The sequence below is a fragment of the Lipotes vexillifer genome, unplaced genomic scaffold, assembly GCF_000442215.2.
Source record: "Lipotes vexillifer unplaced genomic scaffold, Lipotes_vexillifer_v1.1 scaffold217, whole genome shotgun sequence".
Taxonomy (NCBI): Eukaryota; Metazoa; Chordata; class Mammalia; order Artiodactyla; family Lipotidae; genus Lipotes; species Lipotes vexillifer.
The window spans coordinates 2,653,882-2,675,826 of record NW_006788200.1 but is presented as its reverse complement, the minus strand read 5'-3'; the positions used below and the strand labels follow the sequence as shown (position 1 = coordinate 2,675,826).

General features: G+C 43.8%; 1 pseudogene; it reads right to left on the bottom strand.

Annotated features, from left to right (window-relative positions):
* Nucleotides 1-16,530: 16,530 nt before the first annotated feature.
* On the bottom strand, nt 16,531-17,117 carry LOC103089716 (ADP-ribosylation factor-like protein 2-binding protein pseudogene; annotated as a pseudogene).
* Nucleotides 17,118-21,945: the final 4,828 nt, after the last annotated feature.

Genomic DNA, 21,945 nt, shown 5'->3' with positions numbered 1-21,945 from the left:
AGTCCTGTTCTGCCCTTTCTCCTGTGGGGAGGAGCTGGGGGCAGGGAAGAGGGCAGGGCCCAGGCAGGGCCAGAAGCATTGTGCTGTGCCGGCCCTCAGTCCCGCATGTGCCCATGGAGCTCCTATTCTGTCCAGAGGCCCTGGATGAGGCTGGGCTGCCTGGGCTGCTACTCCATTCGTGCCAGAGGGATCGGAGGGTAGGATGAGGGCTGTGCTCACCGTAAGACCCCAAGGGTCCTAAAAAGGCTCTTTTGGAAGGGTGAGCTAGCCACATCTAATATGGAACTATTTCAGTTTTGCCATAATCAAGTCTAGTTCAGTGGGGCTGTCTAAAATAGCCAGATGATAGAAGCCAAATGTCTGCAAGGAGAGTTTGGCTCCTGAGGCCTATGTGGTGGGGAGGGGGGTGGGGGGTGGAGTGAAGGTCCAGTCCAGGTCCAAGTGTCAGGAGGGTAGCCTCAGCCCCTGCACGCAGACTCCAGACCCCCTACCTCTACCCCAAGGCATCAGTCCAGGCCTGGCCCCTAGTAGGTCCTTAAGCTAATGAAGCTTCTAAAATTCCTGCTCTTACCAATCCAGTCACTGCCCACATAGCAGACATCAATAAAACCATTTTTAGATTAAGGGATTCGTGCAGAATTTCATGGTGCCCTAGAGAGGGTAAGGTATGCTCAGAGGTTTGGCTAAGCCTAGCTTGGAACCTACTTGCTGATCAGAGAAGGCATCTCTAGGCCTGGCCTGAGCCCATGTTGGGGGTCCAGTCAGTGGCTTGGATAGCTGGGTTGGTGTCTTTCCCCAGGACTGTCTACCAGCTGGGTTACTGAGGACACCTAATTTGGGGGCTGCCTCCACTCCAGGAAGTACATCCTGTCAGTGGCCCCTCTTGGACTTGGTCCTCTGCTACGCATGGTTAGACCAGCTGATCTCCCATTGTCCCCTTCCTTGCAGAGGAAAAGGGAAACCCAGCAAAGCATGGCGTGGACCCTGTGGCCCACCGTCTGAGCCCTGAGTATGGCACCCACGCGCAGGCGGGGAGGGGCATACAGAGTATCCAGGGGGTGCCTTTGGAGCAGGGCCGGCTGTCTTTGTTCTTTGCTTCTGCTCGGCAGCAAACCCTGCTGTGTGTCCAATTTCCTCACCAGGCCCATGGAGACCTTCTGGAGAATCTGTGGCACGTGTCATTTGTCTCCTCCAGGGGCTTGATCTCCCAGCCCAGCAAACCCCAGACTTGTAAGTATTCTCTGGAGGTCCTTGTGCAGTATCAGGAAGGAAGAACACTTTCTCCCCCGACCCTACCCTAGACTTCTCTGGGAAGCTCATCCCTCCCCACTGCCATCTGTGGGCTTCCTGAGTACAGCCCACAGCCCCGAACCTCAAAGCTTCAGTCTAACAAAGTGGTTAATGCCTGCTCCACCGCTTGGCAGCTGTTTGAACATGGGCAAAGGTACTTGACCTCTTTGGACCTTATTTGCCTCACTTACAAAATGGAAATAATGATAGTCGTTATCTCAGAGGGTCATTGTGAGGATCAAATGAGATCATCCAGGGGCTGACACATAGTGAGTGCTTAATAAAGAACAGGTGGTAGAGAGTATCACTGTTATTACCTGTGGGTATCCCTCTTTAATCTGCTACTCCTCCTTTGCCCCTCTCCTTCAGTCCCTTAAATCCAGTCCTGTCACCTTCCTAAAGCCTCTGCAGTCTGAACCAGGGTAGCTGGTCAGGTCCTGCTCCCAGGTGAATGGGAGACAAGGATGTGTATCTGAGTATCCTTCATACCTGGTCGTAAAGCTAGAATAAGTCCTCCAGAAACCTAGGATGCTCTCCTAGGTTACCATCCACACTCTTAATTCAAGGGGATTTCAAGAATCAGCATTTCTGTGGTAGAAACCAAAGCCAAGAAACAGAGAGGGTGAGAGAATAACTGAAGGTCACACAGCAAGCTCAGGCCAATGGACCTGCCATCCAGCTCTCCTCTCCCACCTGATGTAACAGCTTTCTTTTCTTCAGAAACCTCAATGGAAGCCTCCTTCTAGAGCTATCCTTTCAGAGAAAACAGCAAACAAAGTGTGGAGCCAGCCCCCTGGGCCTGGAGCCATGAGCTCCCCAGGCCGACCCACAGGCTGACTGAGACGTTACCAGAGCTGATGATTCAACTTCCTGCCTTTTGAGAGCTCCCAGACCACGGAGGATTTCTCGCTTGGAGGAGGGGGCATCTCCCTGCTGAGGGCCAAGCAGAGTGGGGCAAGGCCCCACCACAAACCTCAAGGAATAGGCAGTGCATGGGGCAGGCTCTAAGTGGCCACACTGGAATCCTGGCCAGCTGCTTCCTGAAGCCCATCTCTTTGGTAATTGACTACCTAGGATGACCAACTGTCCTGGTTTTAGCACCCAAAATCCCACATCCTGGGAAACCCCTTAGTTCTGGGCAAACCAAAGGGTTGGTCACTTTATTATCACCCATATTTCTATAGGACATGACCGCCTCAGTGACTCTGGGAGTCCGGGCCCCAGGGTGGCACATTCTAGAACAGGGAATTGGCAAACTATGGCCTGAGGGCCTCATCTGGCCCTCTGCCTATTTTGTATAGCCCATGAACGAGGAATTGTTTATATATATATATATAATTTTTTTTTTTTTTGCAGTATGCGGGCCTCTCACTGTTGTGGCCTCTCCCATTGCGAAGCACAGACTCCGGACGCGCAGGGCTCAGTGGCCATGGCTCAGGGGCCCAGCCGCTCCACGGCATGTGGGATCTTCCCAGACCGGGGCACGAACCCGTGTCCCCTGCATCGGCAGGCGGACTCTCAACCACTGCGCCACCAGGGAAGCCCTGTTTTTATATTTTTTAATGGTTGAAAACAAAATTAAAGAAGAACGATATTTCATGACAAGTAGAAATTATATGAAATTCAAATTTCAGCGTTCATAAACAAAGGAACACAGCCAAGCCCATTAATTTACGTATTGTTTCTGGCTACTTTCATATTACAAGGCAGAGTTGAGTAGCTGCAAGAGACCATATGGACCTATGGACCACAAAGTCTAAAATATTTACTGTCTGACCCTGTACACAAATAGTTTGCAGACCACTGTTCTAGAGGCAGGCAAAAGGTATGGATGCCTGACCTGGGCTGGGTGTGAGTGTGTGTGAGTGGTCAGTGATGCTTTTGTGAAGAAACTTAGAACTGAAGGAGAGACAGATTCAAGGCAATGTCTCAACCCATTTCTTAGGCTACAAATACTTGCCAGCCCAATTCCAAAAGTGATTCAGAAATGATGCCCCCACACCCACAGGCCCACAGATCCTACCCTCAGCCTGCTAACAATTCTGCGGAGCTTGGGCTTGTGGGGGGGGGGGCACTGGGGCTTGCAAGATACACGCAGTACCAAATCCTTAGCCCTAGAGGTAACAGAGTCCTTTCTGGACATCAATGGGCCCTACCATTTCAGAAGCCCAAATTGGAACATGGGGTCTGACAACTGGACAGCATATTTGAAGCTGGGACCATTCTGGGAAACCCATTTTTCTGACTGTGGGTAAGAACAGTGAGATTCCATGTAGCGTTAGGCATCCCAACTTTGTCATACGGTGCCATAAATACAACAGGGGCTCCACGTGCCTGAACAGGTCTTGTGCACCTGTGTAACTGACTTAGCAGCTCAGGACTGCTAGGGGGCTGGCAGGCTGTTCTCAGAGCCTGGTGAGGAAGGTCCCCATCTGGTCCCTTCCTGAGCAGTTTCTAATTCATGGGACCTCCATTCCATGCTACTGTCAACACCTTCAAGCAGGGTTTCTCAGAGGTAGATTCTGCCCTCAAGTCACTCTCCCTGGTCCAGGTCTTCATTCCCTGGAATGACAGAGCTGACTGCATCTCTGAAAGAAGCCCCCCTCAGTATCTTGGGAAAGAAGGTGGCTCCCTTAAGTTTTGAGTAATGCTTTCCACGCTTTGAAGGCTGGTCGTTAAGAGCAAACACCATAGTTAGCTTACTGCTCACTGCTCAAAGCAATGACGGTCAACTAGCACACATGGCTCCTTTGGGGTGGTGGTGGGGGTGCCTTGTGAGAGAAAGCCCTAGGGATGTCTTTGAGAAGACCTGGACAGGTTTGGCCAGGGGCCCTCAGTTTAATTATTACCCTGATGCCAAGAAGAATTTTATAATAGACCTAGGTTAGTTTCTTGAACTCTACATAGACCATGTATGTTCTTGGTTGGATATCCTACCAACCATTGCCTCAGCCATATGATCAGCTTGTTTCTAGCTATTTATCCTCATACTGGCTTCTGAGATTTGGGGAGGTTGAGATTTGGGGAGGTTGGGGGATGGTACCAGAGTCCCCTCATTCATAGGCCTCTAGGTTGATGCTGTGTACCCTGGGCTGTTGGTTAGTTGTCCCTCTGTGTTCCTATCTGTGAAATGGAATGATTTGGGAGACTTGCCTTATCATGGGGCTCTGAAGAACTACCATATCAGAGAGAACGCCCTCTGATTTCATTGTGGCTATTCCTAAGGAGTTGGCTCAAGGCTGGTGCTTTAGCAGAGTGTGTGTGTAGGGGGGGAATCAATTAGGACTTTTTTAGCTTTAAGTAATATGAAACTCACCCAAACTTGCTTAAGCAAAAGGGATCTATTTATTTGTTTGTTTGGCTGGTTTACATAATGGAAAAGTTCAGGGGCTTCAGGCAGAGCTTGGTCCAGGCTCTCAAAAATGCCATTAGGACCAGGTTATTCTATTTTTATTTTGAAGTATAGTTGATTTACAATGTTGTGTTAGTTTCATGTGTACATCGAAGTGATTCATTTATACATATATATATATATATTCTTTTTCAGATTCTTTTCCCTTACAGGTTATTACAAAATATTGAGTATAGTTCCCTGTGCTATACAGTAGGTCCTTGTTGAGGACCAGGCTATTCTTCATTTCTGCTTTCTTTAGAATTGACCCTGTTCTTAGACTGTGATGGCAAGACAGCTGCAAACAGCTCCAAGATGACACCCTCACATCTCCAAGTCCAAGAAAGGACAACGTCTTTTTCTAGGCCACTCAAATACCTGGTATGGCTCCGATTAGAACTCATGGCTTGGCTTGTGTCACATCCCATCCCTAAACCAACTATTCTGGAACTCTGAATAGCGCACAATGCATTAGACTGCTCTGATTGTCCAGGCCTGATTCGCATGTGACTCTCAAGAAAGGGAATTAACCACCTGAAGTACCCAGGGTGAAAATGACAAGAGTAGTTCCTCAGGTGAAAGTTGGGTGGCTGTTACCAGAAGAGGAGAAATGGATACTAAGCAGGGGAACCAAAACAGCTCTCAACAGGGAATAGATGTGTATAGGCAGGAATCCTTGGGCCTGGGTCTATACAAGACACCAGGGGACTGATGCATAGCTCTAGGATACAATGAGAATATGAGATACCAACCACTTCCAAGAAAATGTTGGATTGCATCAGAAACCCCCAAATATTGTCCACTTCACTGGGACTAGGGGCATCATAGTTAATCAGTGTATAATCTGGGCACCCTGAAATCCAGAAGAGTTACCAGCCCCTGCCTGGAGCAGGGGTCATCTGGCCCATGCCTCCTTACTCCCTGATTGTACTGTGTTCTCTCTGAGGGCACAGCTTTCTCCCTTCTGTATCTGCAGAAATATTTTTAGAATGAATAATAACTTTTAGCAGGTGTGTGGAGCTTGATACCTTTCCAAACCTCTTTAACATCTACTATCATATTTGATTCTTTGTTCTTCTTTTTGGCTACCCAGGATCTGAACCCTTTTCCTGTGATGGGGAATTCCCCTCATTCTGAGGCAGAGCCCACTTCCCACCAGAGAGGCTGAAAGTACCACGTGCATTTGTTTCCCAGCCTCCCTGTGGCTGGGCAAGGGCCCATGACCTAGGCTCTGACAATCAGACACACAGGCTCCAGATTGTGACCCAGGAGCTAGAGGCCCAAAGAAGCACTTGGTTATCGTGGGTGCAGCAGGTCCACGTTCTGGGGTGGTGGAGATTGTGATACCTGAGGGCATGGACAGGATGGTGCAGCCCAGCCTGCACAGCCTAGTGCATGGTAGTAGTGGTGACAGTGATGGCAGCAAGGTCCTGATTGAGTACTGCAGTGTGATCTGGGGCCTTGTTCGAAGTGGTGTAGTCTATGGAGCTGCTTCTTTGTTCTGCCCAGAGATTCTCGACTCTCTCAGCTGCTCAATATCCTTATTATTTTTTGGCTTAATTTAGCTTAAGTCAAGTAAGTCGATCTGCTTAAGTTAAGAGTCAATTTCTGCTGCTTGCAGCTAAAAAGTCTGACTGTTATAATCCTTGAGATAAGACAACTGTGTAATTCCCTTTTTCCAAATGGAAAAATTGAGGCTCAGAGACTGGCCCAAGCTCATGCAATGTGCCAATTTCCGTGTTGAGACCAGAACCCTGGACTAAGTGGGACAGACATACAACTGGCAGGTGGGAGCCAGGCAAGGAAGAAATTTCTAAGTAGAGCTGCCTCACCTGGTAGTAAGCCCCCTGTTACTGGAGGTATACAAGCAGACCTGGGGAGAGTGAGGGAGAGGCCAAGCCAAGTAACCCCAGTTCCCTTCTTCCTCAAGGGTTACACATGTTATTATCCGCCCAACTTAGATTCCTCTTTATGAACACAAACGTATTAAGGTGAAAACACAACTCCTGGTGCTGCAGCTTCAAATCCCCACAGTCTTTTTACCAACCCACCTGTTTCTGGCCCAAGACACAACAGCTGCTAGTCCTATATCCCAGAGCAAAGTCATGGCATTTACTGGCCTCCGTCACTTTAATGAAAAAGCCCCTACACCAAACAAATAACAAGCACAGACATTTGCAACTAATTATGGTATTGATGATCAGTCAAATTTCATTGCAAATTGCATGTTGAAATTGATAGTGGGCAAGTCATGAATAAACTGGTTGTCTGGAAAAGCGACACGGGCACACAGGACGAGATTAATAATTCAATTTAGACTCAGCCAGACACTCTGAAGAAGAGGACGAAGCAGATTAGCATTTGCCTCAAGATTGCTTGTTTACCCGGGTACCTCCTGCCAATGTGCCTTCTAAGGGAAGCTGATCCTCCTTCAGGATCCTCCCACTTTGGGAGACCACAGGGCGTTGAGCATTGCAGCCTTTAATTCTTGGTTTGCAAAATTGCAGCCTTGAGTGGTGTGGGGAGGGGAACACTGCCCTATGCCTCATCCGATGTTAAGAAGCCCACTCAGGAGGCTTCTTGGAAAATGGATGCCTCCTGCTGCAGTGAACAGTGCTCTCGGCCTCCCATCTGTGGGTACTGGTCTGGGAGGACCCGTAACCCACCATGAAAGCCCAGGTGGGGGACTTCCCTGGTGGCGCAGTGGTTAAGAATCTGCCTGCCAATGCAGGGGACACGGGTTCGATCCCTGGTCCGGGAAGATCCCACATGCCGCAGAGCAACTAAGCCCATGCGTCACAACTATTGGAGCCCGTGTGCCCTAGAGCCTGCATGCTGCAACTACTGAGCCCACATGCCACAACTACTGAAGCGTGTGCCCTCTAGGGCCTGTATGCCACAACTACTGAGCCCACGTGCTGCAACTACTGAAGCCCACGCACCTAGAGGCCGTACTCCACAACAAAAGAAGCCACTGCAATGAGAAGGCCGTGCACCGCAAAGAAGAGTAGCACCTGCTCGCCACAACTAGAGAAAGCCTGTGTGCAGCAACAAAGACCCAACACAGCCAAAAATAAATTAAAAGAAAAATTAAATAAAAAAGAAAGCCCAGGTGGGTTCCCCAGGTTAGGTATGGCTCCAGAGGAGTAAGCCCAGAGAAGGTAGGAAAGGAGCCAGAGGGGTCTTACAGAGCTCCGCATTTGTCCTGGTCACCACGGGGTTCCGGAGAGCTAAGGAGTCCAAAGGTGAGACAATGCATCGAGGACACAAGGTAGATGGGCAGTGTCCTCAGGATTGGGCCTTCCTGGAAAGTCACTATGTCCCTGCACCTGGGGAGGAAGGCAGGAAGGAGACACAGAGCAGGCAGAGTGCACTGGTGTTGAGGGGCAGGCACCGGTATACATGTAAGATGCAGCCACAGTGGCCACCTTGACCCACCCAGGAGTGCTTCCCCCTGAGCTGCTCAGCCACTCCAACTGCCCTGGCTCCAAAGGCCCATGCAGAGGAAAAGTCTTAACTTTCATCCTCTAATGGGGTTTAAAATTCAAATGTCTACATGGGATGTGGGCGAGCTCTGGACAAGGCAGACTTGGTAAGCTTGGGCCTGATTGGAGGGGGGCAGCCATGATTCAGCTTCAGGAGACTGCCTAGAGACAATATGAGTGGGAATTCAGAAAAAGATTTAGGCCAGCGATATAAATTTGGAAGTTGTCAACAACCGAATTATATTTAAAGCCAGGACACTGGGGGAGATTAACAACAGAGTGAGTGGACATAAGGGGTCTCGGGATTAAGCCCTAGAGATGAAAAAGTGCCAGCAAAGGGGCTAGTGAAGGAGCAACCGGAGAGGCAGGAGGGAAACCAGGAGAGGGGGGTGATAATCCGGGCGCCAAGGAGGGACAGATGAACTCTCACATTCTGCGAAGAGGCGAGGAAAGTGAGGCTTGAGATTCAACAACATGGAGAATCCTTGACAGAGGCAGTGAGGGCTGATGGGAGCGGATGGGAGAAAGGAAGGGAAGAAAGGACTTGAAAGCGGCAAGAAGAGTCAGTTCCCTCCAGGAGTTGTGCCATAAATAGGAGCAGAGAAATAGGGTGACAGTTTGAGGGGGATATAAGGCCAAGAGAAGGTTTTTCTTTAAGGTAGAAAAATTACAGTATTTTTGTGTGTTGATGGGAATAATGCTGGAGAGAGGGGAATTTTGATGATGCAGGTGAGAAGGGGGAATAAATGTTGGACTGAAGTCCTTGAGTAAACAGGTAGAGGTGGCATCTGGTGCACAAAAAAGGGGGCTGTCCTTAAATAGGAGCACGGAAGGTTCACCCACATTAGCGAAATGGAAGGCAGAGTTGACGAGCACAGATGCAGGTGGGTGGAGGAAGCAGTGGTGGAGCCCATGGAACTTCTATTTTCTTAAGCTAGGAAGAGGTTGTCAGCTGAGAGTGAGGTGGAGGAGCAGATCTGAGCAACCCGCTGGGAGAGAGGGTGTGAGGAGACTTGGGGATGAAGTATGACGGCTGGGAAGCTTTTAGGTCTCACTTAGGGAGGGTTGTGGCATTAATTTAAAGTGAGGCTGTGTAACAAAAAAGCAGCAGACTCACAGATATAGAGAACAAACGAGTGGTTACCAGTGGGGGGGAGGGGCAACATAGGGGTGAGGGAGGAAGAGGTACAAACTACTGGATGTAAGGTAGGCTCAAGGATGTATTGTACGACACGGGGAATATAGCCAATATTTAGTAATAACTGTAAATGGAAAGTAACCTTTTAAAATTGTATACAAATCAAAAAATAATAATTAAAAAAGGTTCTAAACAACTTAAATAAATAAATAAATAAAGCGAGGCTGCTCAGCTCAGTTGTGGGTTTTTCTTCAGTTCTGGGCAGCCTGTAGCTGCAGGTGGAGAGTAGCTAGGGGGTTGAGTTTAACCAGGGATGTGGTTTTGCCAGGTGACTATAGTGCAGTGAGGGGCAAGGGAGAGAGTATAATACTGGATCATGAACTCTGAGCTGGGTGAGGAGGGAAGTGGGGCAATGAACACTTGCTTGGTTCCCCAAAGAACTGGTGGAGGGGGGGTACTAGATGGAGTGAGCTGGAGAGAGAGGCAGTGTTTACTGGAGAGCGGTATGCATGAAACTGAGGTGATGAAGGGAGTGCACTGACAGATCACAGCCAGTTTAAAGTCTGGGTATGGGAGTGAGAGGCTGAGGCACTGTGGAAGCCAAGATCATGAAGAGGAGGCCAAGGGGTCTGTTTATTTACATGAATGCTGAAATAGAAACCAAGGCAGGAGTGGCCTTGGAGAGGGTGACTGTGGGCCGGGAGCTTGAAGGAATCTTGAAGGAATGATGGAGAGTGACAAGGAGCTCTATAAGTGACTGCAAAAAGGGGGAGAAATGGGTGGTCTTCTCTGATGACATGGCTTCCAAACATGGGTGTTTCTAAGGAGGAGGGCAAACTGTCTAGAGGTGGCACTGAGGAGCAAAATGGGCACCGCCCACTCCTAGACTCAGGGACACAAGGACCATTAGAGGGAAAACAGCCACCACTTGAGAGGCTGGAGGGAGAGTGGAGTCCTTACAGGAGAGGCAGTTAGTTTTCATTAGAGCAAGAAAGCAAAAGGGACATTTGGAAATGAAGTTGAGGATATGGGGGAGTTTACTGATGCCAGATCATGAGTTTCAGCGAGTCCAGTGAAAGGGTTTCTGGACATGGGGTAGGCTGGGCAATGGTGTCAAAGAGGGAAATACAGAGCCACATGGGCTTAGAGTCCAGGGGTGAGGGATGCCCTGAGAATTCTGGGCCTCTTGTGGGGACTGATACGAACGGGGATGAAGGGACTGATGAGAGCAGCCTGAGGGGTCCGAGGCAGAGGGTGGTGGCCAGGTTGGGTTTGTCGGGAGGTGGGAGGAGACAGTAAAGGTCAGGAGCCCTCTTCACTCCTGCTAACGATGGTCTGGAGGTCTGAGGAGAGGCAGTCTTCCCAGAGCAGCTGGAGCTCTGTGCTCCCTCTTTACTCCCAGGTAGGAATATTAGTCAAAACACTCTTCATAGAACTGAGAGTAAAACCACAGACATGTCAATGAAAGAGAATTGCCCAGAAACAGACTCTTATATAGGGTATAATCTGTATATAATGAACCTGGCCCTTAAAACAGTAGAGATGAAAGCATATTTTCCCCCCCAGGGGCAACTGGTTAACTGTTTGAGAAAAAACAAATCCAGATTTTAACTTTAGATCTTATACTAAATGAATTCAGGTAAATTAAAAAGCTAGTGTAAAAAGTGTGATATTAGTGTAAAGACAGAAACAGACCCACACCATACCCGATCAATTGATTTTCAACGGTACCCAGGCAACCCAACGGGGAGCAAACAATCTTTCCACCAACTCATGCTGGAACTATTGGATAGCCATATGCAACATAAGGAATCTTGATCCTTACACCATAGACCATATAAAAAAATTAGCTTGATATGAATTGTAAGCCTATATGTATGAGCCATATACAAAATTACACATACAAAGATACAAAAATGATACACAACTCAACTTTAAAATGGGCAAAAGGACTGAATTGAAGAAGACTTTACCAAAGAAGATATTTAGATAACAAGCACACGAGAAGATGCTAAACATCATTTGTCATTAGGGAAATACTCATTAAAACTACATGCTATGGGCTTCCCTGGTGGCGCAGTGGTTGAGAGTCCGCCTGTCGAAGCAGGGGACACAGGTTCGTGCCCCGGTCCGGGAGGATCCCACATGCCGTGGAGCTGCTGGGCCCGTGAGCCATGGCCGCTGAGCCTGCGCGTCCACAGCGGGAGAGGCCACAACAGTGAGAGGACTGCGTACCAAAAAGAAAGACAAAAACAAAAACAAAAAACCGACATGCTAGAAGGACTTGAATTTAAAAAGACTGTCCAAATTAAGTATTGGCAAGGATAGGATCATTGGTTGCCCTAGAACAGATGGGCCTCAGAGGTCCAGGAGGAAACACTGGGGAATTATGGGTATGTTGTATGAACATAGCAGAGTTTAACGTCTCTTCAGTTGACAGGCATTTAGGTTGTTGCCAGTTTGGCCTTGTGTCAGATGCAAAGATGTGCCACCCAGATCCCTCCTCAAGGAAGGATTTGCTGTCTAGTTGCAAGGAGTGTGATCAGTCATAGCTTCTTCAGGGTCCACCTGAGCTTCGGATAGTGCCTTGCCTCTTCCCAGAGTAGACTGCATGGTGTGACTGAACAAAGGAAGGATATAGAGGCTGGGCCATTTTTATCCGCTATAGGAGTATTCAGATGCAGAATATTTGCTCCAGAGTTCCCTACCAAGATGGCCTAGACTTCACTGAACCTGCATCACAGTTTGACTTCTGCTCAGTCCTGCTTCTCTCCCTTCCTTTCATAGATGCTGATCCCTCATATCCTCAATAAACTTCTGGCACCCCAAACTCCATCTCAGCATCTGTTTCCTGGGAACCTGACCTATGATAGGGCTATTACAACACAGCTTCTATGATCATTCTTGTCCATGTTTCCTGTCCTATAAGCACTCTTTCTGTAGGATATTTGCCTAGGCGTAGAAATGCTGGGTCATTAGAGTATGTTATTTACAGCTTAATTGAATAATGCTGAACTGTTTTCCATGGTGGTTGCACAAGTTTGTGTAGATTTACATGGATGAATATTTCTGCTGATCCTTGGTATCGTGACTTTTAAATTTTATTCAATTTGATAAGTGTGTAATGGTATCTCATCATGATTTTAATTTGCATTTCTCTGATTATCAAAGAAATTGAGCACTGTTTTTTAATGTTATTGGCCTTTGAGTTTCTTATTTTTCAAAGTGCCTATCTTTTGTCCATTTTTCTTTTTCTTTCTGACAAGTTATTTTAAAATTATTACTTATTTATTTCTTTTAAAACCACTTTATTGAGGTATGACTGATATTAAAAAAAGCTGTACAGGGCTTCCCTGGTGGCGCAGTGGTTGGGAGTCTGCCTGCCGATGCAGGGGACACGGGTTCGTGCCCCGGTCCGGGAAGATCCCACATGCCGCAGAGCGGCTGAGCCCGTGAGCCATGGCTGCTGAGCCTGCGCGTCCAGAGCAACGGGAGAGGCCACAACAGTGAGAGGCCCACATGCCGCAAAAAAAAAAAAACAACAAAAAAAACTGTACATATTTAATGTATACAACTGGATGAGTTTGAATTGCCCATTTTTCTATTAGGTTGTCTTGTATTATTAATTCTAATGAGTTCTGTATATATTCTGGATAAAACCCTTTGTTAATCTTATCTGTTGCAGTTATCTTCTGCTGTTCTGTAGCTTGCCTTTTAACTTCCTTAATGTCTCTGATGAATGGTAATTCTTCATCTTATTCACCTTTCTTTTGTAGTATTGCTTTTTGTGCTTTGTTTAAGAAAACGTTCCTTACCCAAGATTATGAAGATATTCTTCTACATTATTAATTTAAAACTTTACAGGTTTCCCTTTTATATTTAGGTCCATATGCCCCTGGAGTTGACTTTGGTGTATGGTGTGAGATAGGGGTCCAGTTTCATTCTTTTTAAAATCGATTATTTATTTATTTATTTATTTCTGGCTGCATTGGGTCTTTGTTGCTGCATGTGGGCTTTCTCTAGTTGTGGCGAGCAGGGGCTACTCTTAGTTGCGGTGCACAGGCTTCTCATTGCAGTGGCTTCTCTTGCTGTGGAGCACGGGGTCTGCGCGTGCGGGCTTCAGTAGTTGAGACACGTGGGCTCAGTAGCTTTTGCTCAAGGGCTCTAGAGCGCAGGCTCAGTAGTTCTGGTGCATGGGCTTACTTGCTCCTCGGCATGTGGGATGTTCCCAGATGAGGGCTCGGACCCGTGTCTCCTGCACTGGCAGGCGGACGCTTAACCCCTGCGCCACCAGGGAAGTCCCTCCAATTTCATTCTTTTTTGATATGGATATCAAATTGTTCCAGCCAACTCTATTGAGAGTCTGTCTTTTTGCCGCTGCTACATGTGCCGTCTCTGTCACAAATCAAGCATCTGGATATGCAGGTCTGTTTGCATAACTTCCTCTCTAGTCCATTGAATTGTCTATCCCCCAATCAATGCCATACTCTCTTAATTACTATAAATATATAGTAATCTGGTACAGCAATTCATCTAGCCTTATTCTTCCTCTAGAATGACTTAGCTATTCTTGGCCTTTTGCATGTCCATATAAATTTAAGAATCATCTTGTCACGTTCCACAAAAAAATACTGATGAGTTTTTGAGTTTTTATTAGAAATAAAATGGAATCTGTAGATCACTTTGGGAAGAACGGACAATATTTGTAATATTGAGTCTTCCAATCCATGAACACCATATCTCCACTTATTGAGATCTTTAATTTCTGTCCATAATGCTTTCATTTTTTCTGCACTGGAGATTTACTCAACTTTTATTAGGTTTATTCCTAGTGATCTGGCATTTTTAATTGATATTACAAATGCTATCCTTTTAAATTTTTCTCTTTGTTGCTGCTATTAAGTACATTGATTTTTTTTTAAGTCCAGGACACTTGCTGAACTCTCTTAATAATTCTAATTATTGGTAGATTATTTTTTATTTCCTCTGTAAACTATCCTATCATCTATAAATAATGGTAGTTTTGTTTCTTCCTTTTCCAGTCTTTATTCCTTTTCTTTCCTCACTGTGCTGGCCATAAGCTCCAGTATAATGTTGAAAAAAAGTGGTAGTAATGGATATCTTTGTTTTGTTCCAATTCTCAAAGGGAAAACTTTCAATGTTTCACCACTAAGTACGATGCTTGCATTAGTTATTTTTCAAAAGAAGCTTTTAGAAAATTAAGGAATTTTCTTTCCAGTTCCAGTTTGGCAAAATTTTTTTTGAATTATTCATCCATTTGATTCAGTGGATGTTGAGTTTTATCAAATGCTTTTTCTGCATCTATTGAGATAACCATAAGATTTTTCTCCTTTAATCTGTTACCATGATAAATTAATGTTTGTGAATATTAAACAAAACTTGCATTCATAGAATTAATTATAACTTGATCATAAGATCCTATTTTTTTTTCCTTTGCGTTTTGCAAAACACCTCAAATTTTACTCACGGTACAAAAGTATTTAATAAGCACCACGTTGGTACAGAAAAACACACAGCCTATAGCTCATCCTTTAAAACCAGAACAGCCAAGTGAAAAGTCAGTAGAGATTCTTATTTTTACTTGAAATAAAAAATAAAAAGCAAAACAAAAAAAGCTAAGGTACACATTAGGAACTGAACCATTCTAGTTTTTCTTTCTAGAGATGTGACATCCATGTTTTCTGGTCAGTAATGTTCTATCAAACACTGTACTAAACCAGTGTACTAAATTCAAGCAGACAGATGGCCAGTAAAGCTGTTTGCTATCTCCTACTGAGCTAGACCAGTGGAACACTGTCTTGGTAGGATTATTTTGACAGCAAGAAGGAAGTGCAGAGCCCCAACCCCAAAAGAAAACCTAAGGAGCTGATTTACAAAGAAAGGGTTTTAAGCAAACCTGCACAAATACTAACATGCTCTAAGAAAAGGAAACCTTTTAGACCACTTCCAGCATACATTCATTGGTGCCCAGTAAAATAGGAACACCAACATAGAAAGCATTTTTGCTTTCATAACACTAATAGCCAAAAAGCACACAGCATATAATACTTTGATCTTGAAGTGGGTAATCATGGAAGTTCTAAGATTATATCCACTAGGTTAGCCTGAGTATTCATCTATAAAAATATTTTTCCAAAAACATGTAAACGGGCTTCCCTGGTGGTGCAGTGGTTAAGAATCCACCTACCAATGCAGGAGACACGGGTTCAAGCCCTGGTCTGGGAAGATCCCAAATGCCGCGAAGCAACTAAGCCTGTGTGCCACACCTACTGAGCCTGTGCTCTAGAACCTGCGAGCCACAACTACTGAGCCCGTGCACCACAACTACTGAGGCTGTGTGCTGCAACTACTGAAGCCCGCGCGCCTAGAGCCTGTGCTCCGCAACAAGAGAAGCCACCGCAGTGAGAAGCACGGGCACCGCAACGAAGAGTAGCCCCCGCTTGCTGCAACTAGAGAAAGCCCGTGCACGGCAATGAAGACCCAACGCAGCCAAAAATAAATAAATGAATAAATTTATTTTAAAAAAACCCACGTAAACGAGAGTTATAGAAACAATGGAATTACGTCAGGAGCAGCAGAAAGTGATACAAGGACTGTACATGTAAGACTAGGAATTGATTTTCACATGTACCTTTTAGGTAAAGGAAATCTCTCTAAGTTGATTCCTACAGCCAAGATGAACTGTGATAGTAGGATTTTCAAAAATCTTGAGATGGTCAGCTAGCTTGAGTTAAACCCTAGATAAATACTCCCAGTCAAAAACCCCATTGAGACTGCTGGACTGAAACTCTGACCCATATAAAAAGCTGTGAGTGCACAAAAAGTCTCATGGGACATGCAAGGCCTGCTGGGCCAAGACAGTTGATGATGGTGGGTCCTTCCAACATGGACACACACCAATATGTATGCTGGGGAAGTGTCCCCCAGGTGGAATGCTGGACTTGGGCTTAATGCAGGAGCCATACTCAGAAGCTCCTGAGAGACGTGTCTACTCGGGGAGGAGTACTAGGGTTACTGAAGACAAGAACGTGTCCCAGGAAAGTCAGCTAATTTTCTTCTGACCCATCAATACTTAACATTAACGAAGAGTTGCAGAACAGAGTCAGTCTTTCCAAGATGTATTCTTCTGACATCATTAGCCAAAGCCTCTCCCAGTCTATTGGGCTGTTGATGTCTAGAAACATCCCATTACCTGGAGGTGGGACCTAGGGCCACAGATTGTTCTGGGAAGCTGGCATAAAAGATGATTTGCACAATGAAGTCACCACTAAACTGCTGCTTAAGTCCAGTCCCCGGCCTTCTTTTTCTGCTCAATAGTCCAGAAACATTTCTTTAAAAGCCAGAAGATCCGTAAACGTGAGCAGGATGTCGAAAATAACACCGGCCACTTCATCTATGGTGCTGTGAAGTTGTAATGAAAGCCGCCATGTTAAATCCAGGAATTTGCTCCAACAGCTGTTCTTCTATATACTTTTCTACCAAAGAAATAGATTCTATAAAAACAGGTGTGTAGGTGAGCTTATTCTCTTGTGTCTTCAAACTCCTGGTAGTACCTGTCCATGAAATTCCTCTGTAATAACTGGAACTCATCATCCATGATAATGTCCTCTAAATATCCAACCACAGCATCAAATTCTGCATCAGAGGCGGAAAAGATGGACAGCACGAAGCTCTCTTCCTCTAGGGCATGCGTCCACCGCACATGAGGGAGTGGGCCCGCTGGCGGGCTACCCCGCCCGCGGCCCAGGCGCAGCATCTGCTCTGCTCTGCTCTGCAGAGCCCCAACCGGCATCCAGAAGGCCTTGCTGCAGCTGCCGAGGCTGTGGCTTACGGCCCAGCCCAGTAGGTCCTGCGCACGACGCCCTGGCCTCAGGCTCCCCGGCTGTGGCCAGCTGGGCCTCTAAGCCCTACCAGGCCTCACTAAGCTTGACGCTCCTAAATTTTTTAAATAATACTTTTCATATGATCTTAAATTTTGTTTAATAATAGTTCGGTTAGCATTTTTTATATCTGTGTTCACAAGTGAGATTGGCCTTTAATTTTCCTATATTGATCCTGTCAGATTTGGGGGTTAGGGTCATATTAATTCCATGAAATGAGTTGAGGAGGATAGCTTTGGTTTTCTGGGAGTAGAAACTTCTAAACTTCTAGAATAGTTTGTGTATGAATGAAATTTTATTTTCTGTGAATGTTCACTATAATTCACAGGTAAAGCTATCTGGATTTGAAGTTTTCTTTGTGGGAAGATTTTAAATTACCGATTCAGTAAAATATCTAGGAATAAACCTACATAAGGAGGTAAAAGGCCTGTACTTGGAAAACTATAAGATACTGATGGAAGAAATTGAAGATGACACAAACAGATGGAAAGACAGCTGTGTTCATGGATTGGAAGAATTAATATTGTTAAAATGACCATACTACCCAAGGCAATCTATAGATTCAATGCAACCTCTATCAAAATTTCAAGGGCATTTTTCACAGAACTAGAATAAATAATTTTAAAATTTGTATGGAAATGCAAAAGACCCCGAGCAGCCAAAACAATCTTGAGAAAGAAGAATAGAGATGGAGGAATCATGCTCCCTGACTTCAGACTATACTACAAAGCTACAGTAATCAAACAGTATGGTACTGGCACAAAAACAGACACATAGATCGGTGGAGCAGAATAGAGAGCCTAGAAATAAACCCATGTACTTATGGTCAGACAATCTATGACACAGGATGCCAGAACATACAATGGAGAAAAGACAGACTCTTCAATAAGTGGTGCTGGGGAAACTGGACATCTACATGTAAAACAATGAAATTAGAACATTCTATAATACAATATACAAAAATAAACTCAAAATGGATTAAAGACCTAAATGTTAGGCCAGAAACCATAAAACTCCTAGGAGAAAACATAGGCAGAACACTCTTTGACATAAATCATAGCAATATTTTTTTGGATCAGTCTCCTAAAGTAAAGGCAATAAAAGCAAAAATAAACCAATGGAACCTAGTTAAACTGAAAAGCTTTTGCATAGCAAAGGAAACCATCGATAAAACAAAAAGACAGCCTACTGAATGGGAGAAAATATTTGCAAATGATATGACTGATAAGGTGTTGATATCCAAAATATATAAACAGTTCATATAACTCAACATCCAAAAAACAAACAACTTGATTGAAAAATGGGCAGAAGACCTGAATAGACATTTTTCCAAACAGGATATGCAGATGGCCAACCTGCGCATGAAAAGATGCTCAACATCATTAATCATCAGAGAAATGCAAATCAAAACCACAATGAGATATCACCTCACACCTGTCAGAATGGCTATCATCAAAAAGAACACAAATAACAATGTTGGTGAGGATATGGAGAAAAGGGAACCCTCCTACACTGTTGTTGGGGATGCAAATTAGTGCAGCCACTGTGTAAAACAGTATGGAGTTTTCTCAAAAAACTAAAAATAGAACTACCATATGACTTGGCAATTCCACTCCTGGGTATATATCCATAAAAAACAAAAACACTAAATCAAAAATATATATACACCTCAATGTTCATAACAGCATTATTTACAATTGTCAAGATATGGTAGCAACCTAAATGTCCATCAGCAGAAGAATGGATAAAGAAGATGTGAGATGTGTACATATTTACATATACATGTATATGTACACATATACACACAGTGAAATACCACTCAGTCATAAAAAAGGAATTAAATTTTGCCATTTGTAATAACATGATGGACTTGGAGGATATTATTCTAAGTGAAATGTCAGACAGAGAAAGACAAATACTGTATGATATCTCTGATATGTGGAATCTAAAAAAATAAAACAAGCTAGTGAATATAACAAAAAAGAAACACACAGATATAGAGAATAAACTAGTGGTTACCAGTGGGAAGAGGGAAAGGGGGGGAGGAGCAATATAGGAGTAGGGGGTTACTAGGTACAAAGTATTATGCATAAAATAAATAAGCTACAAGGATATATTGTACAATGCAAGGAATATAGTCAATATTTTATAGTAACTATAAATGGAATATGACCCTTAAAAATTGTGAATTGTGTAACTTATGTAATATTGTGCATCAACTATACTTCAATTTAAAAAAATAAATAGATAAATACTGATTCAATCTCTTTAATATTTATGAGACTATTCAGATTTTCCATTTCTTCATGAGCCACCTTGGATAAATTATTATTTCTAGGGATTTTTCTGTTTCACTTGAACATTTTACATTTATTGGCATTGTTGTTCTTAATATCTTCTTAGTATCTTCTCCTTCTTTTTTTTTTTTTTTTTTTTGCAGTACACGGGCCTCTCACTGTTGTGGCCTCTCCCATTGCGGAGCACAGGCTCCGGACACGCAGGCTCAGTGGCCATGTCTCACGGGCCTACCTGCTCCGCGGCATGTGGGATCTTCCCAGACTGGGGCATGAACCCGTGTCCCCTGCATCAGCAGGCGGACTCTCAACCACTGCGCCACCAGGGAAGCCCCTTAGTATCTTCTAAATGTGTATTGATCTCTAGTAATATCCCCTTCTTCATTCTTACTATTATTTATTTATTCTCTCTTTTTTCTTTATTTTCTTTTTTTCTTCATAATAAAGAGTTATTTCAATTTTCTTATTTTTTTGAAAAATAAATTTTAATATTAAAAATTTTATTGTATGTTTGGTTTTTATTTCATTAATTTCTTCTCTTATGTTTATTATTTCATTCTTCTACTTTGAATATAACTTCCTGAAATGTATCCTTGGCTCATATTTTCAACAATTCTTTTCAAATATGTACATTTAATGCTATAGGTTTTCCTCTAAATACTACCTTAGGTATACTCAAAAATTTTTATACATAGTACTTTTGCTATTACTCAGTTGTTTTTCTTATGAATTTATAGAAGTTCTTTATATACTCTGGATACAGCCATTTACTAATTATATGTTTTGCAGATATTTTCTCTGATGCTGTATCTTGCCAGTTAATTCTTGTAATATTTTAATGAACAGGAAATTTTAATTTGAGAATAATTCAATTTATGTATTAATTTTATGATTTTTTGAGTGTGTCTAGCTTAATAAAATCTTCTCTCTCCTGAAATTGTGAAGATATTCTCCTATAGTATCTTATAAAACTTTATATTTTTGCCTTTTCTGGCAAAGATTTATTTAAAATATTATAATTGCTGAAGCTGTGTAAAAAAATTGGCAGTGAACTTGAAGAATCTTACACATGTTGATTCCTCCCTTTTGATCCAAACACTCACTTCTAGGAATCAATCCTAAGTAAATGACAACTCATTTAGGAACTAGTAACTTAGGAAATAATAACTCACTTCTAAGAAACAATTTTAAGGATATTCATTATAGCATAATATAATAATAATTGTAGATGACTTAGATATACAATAAAACAAAGTATATCTGTAATGAAATATTTGTAGCTGCTGAGAAATTATTATGGGATTCTGGGATTTCCACATAAACCTTAACTATTACTTTACTTCATAACAACAAAATATGTACATATTGTAATTTAAAAAATCTAATAAAATATTTTAGAATCACACTTTTAAATAGCTTTAAATCACATACACTAATGCTCACAAATGTAATTTTTTTATTGGGGTCAAATTCACATAACATGAAGATAACCATTTTAAAATGAACGATTCAGTGGCATTTAGTATATTCACAATGTTGTGCAACCACCACCTCTAAATAGTTCTAAACATTATCCTCACCCCCAAAAGAAACCCTGCACTCACTAAGCATTCCATACTCTCCATTCCACATTCCCCCCACCTCCCAAACACACACACTCTCTAGCCCCTGGCAACCACCAATCTGCATTGTTTCTATGGATTTACCTTAATTTATGGATATTTCCTATAAATGGAATCATACAATATATGACGTTTTGGGTTTGGCTTTTCACTTAGCATGATGTCTTTAAGGTTCATCTATGTTGCAGAATGTATCAGTACTTCATTCCTTTTTATGGGTGAATAATATTCCACTGTAGCTCACAAATGTTGCTTTCTTTTATTTTATTTATTTATTTATTTATTTTGGCTGCACCGGGTCTCAGTTGTGGCATGTGGGATCTTTAGTTGCGGCATGCGGATTTCTTAGTCGTGGCATGCATGCAGGGTCTAGTTCCCTGACCAGGGCTCGAACCTAGGCCCCTACACTGGGAGTGTGGAGTCTTATCTACTGGACCACCAGGGAAGTCCCACAAATGTAATTTATTTTTTAAATAAATTTATTTATTTATTCATTTTTGGCTGCATTGGGTCTTTGTTGCTGCACACAGGCTTTCTCCAGTTGTGGTGAGCGGGGGCTACTCTTCATGGCAGTGCGTGGGCTTCTCATTGTGGTGGCTTCTCTTGTTGTGGAGCACGGGCTCTAGGCACGCAGGCTTCAGTAGTTGTGGCACATGGGTTCAGTAGTTGTGGCTTGCAGGCTCTAGAGCGCAGGCTCAGTAGTTGTGGCGCACGGGCTTAGTTGCTCCATGGCATGTGGGATCTTCCCGGACCAGGGCTGGAACCCTTGTCCCCTGGATTGGCAGGCAGATTCTTAGCCACTGCGCCACATTTGTGGGGTAGTC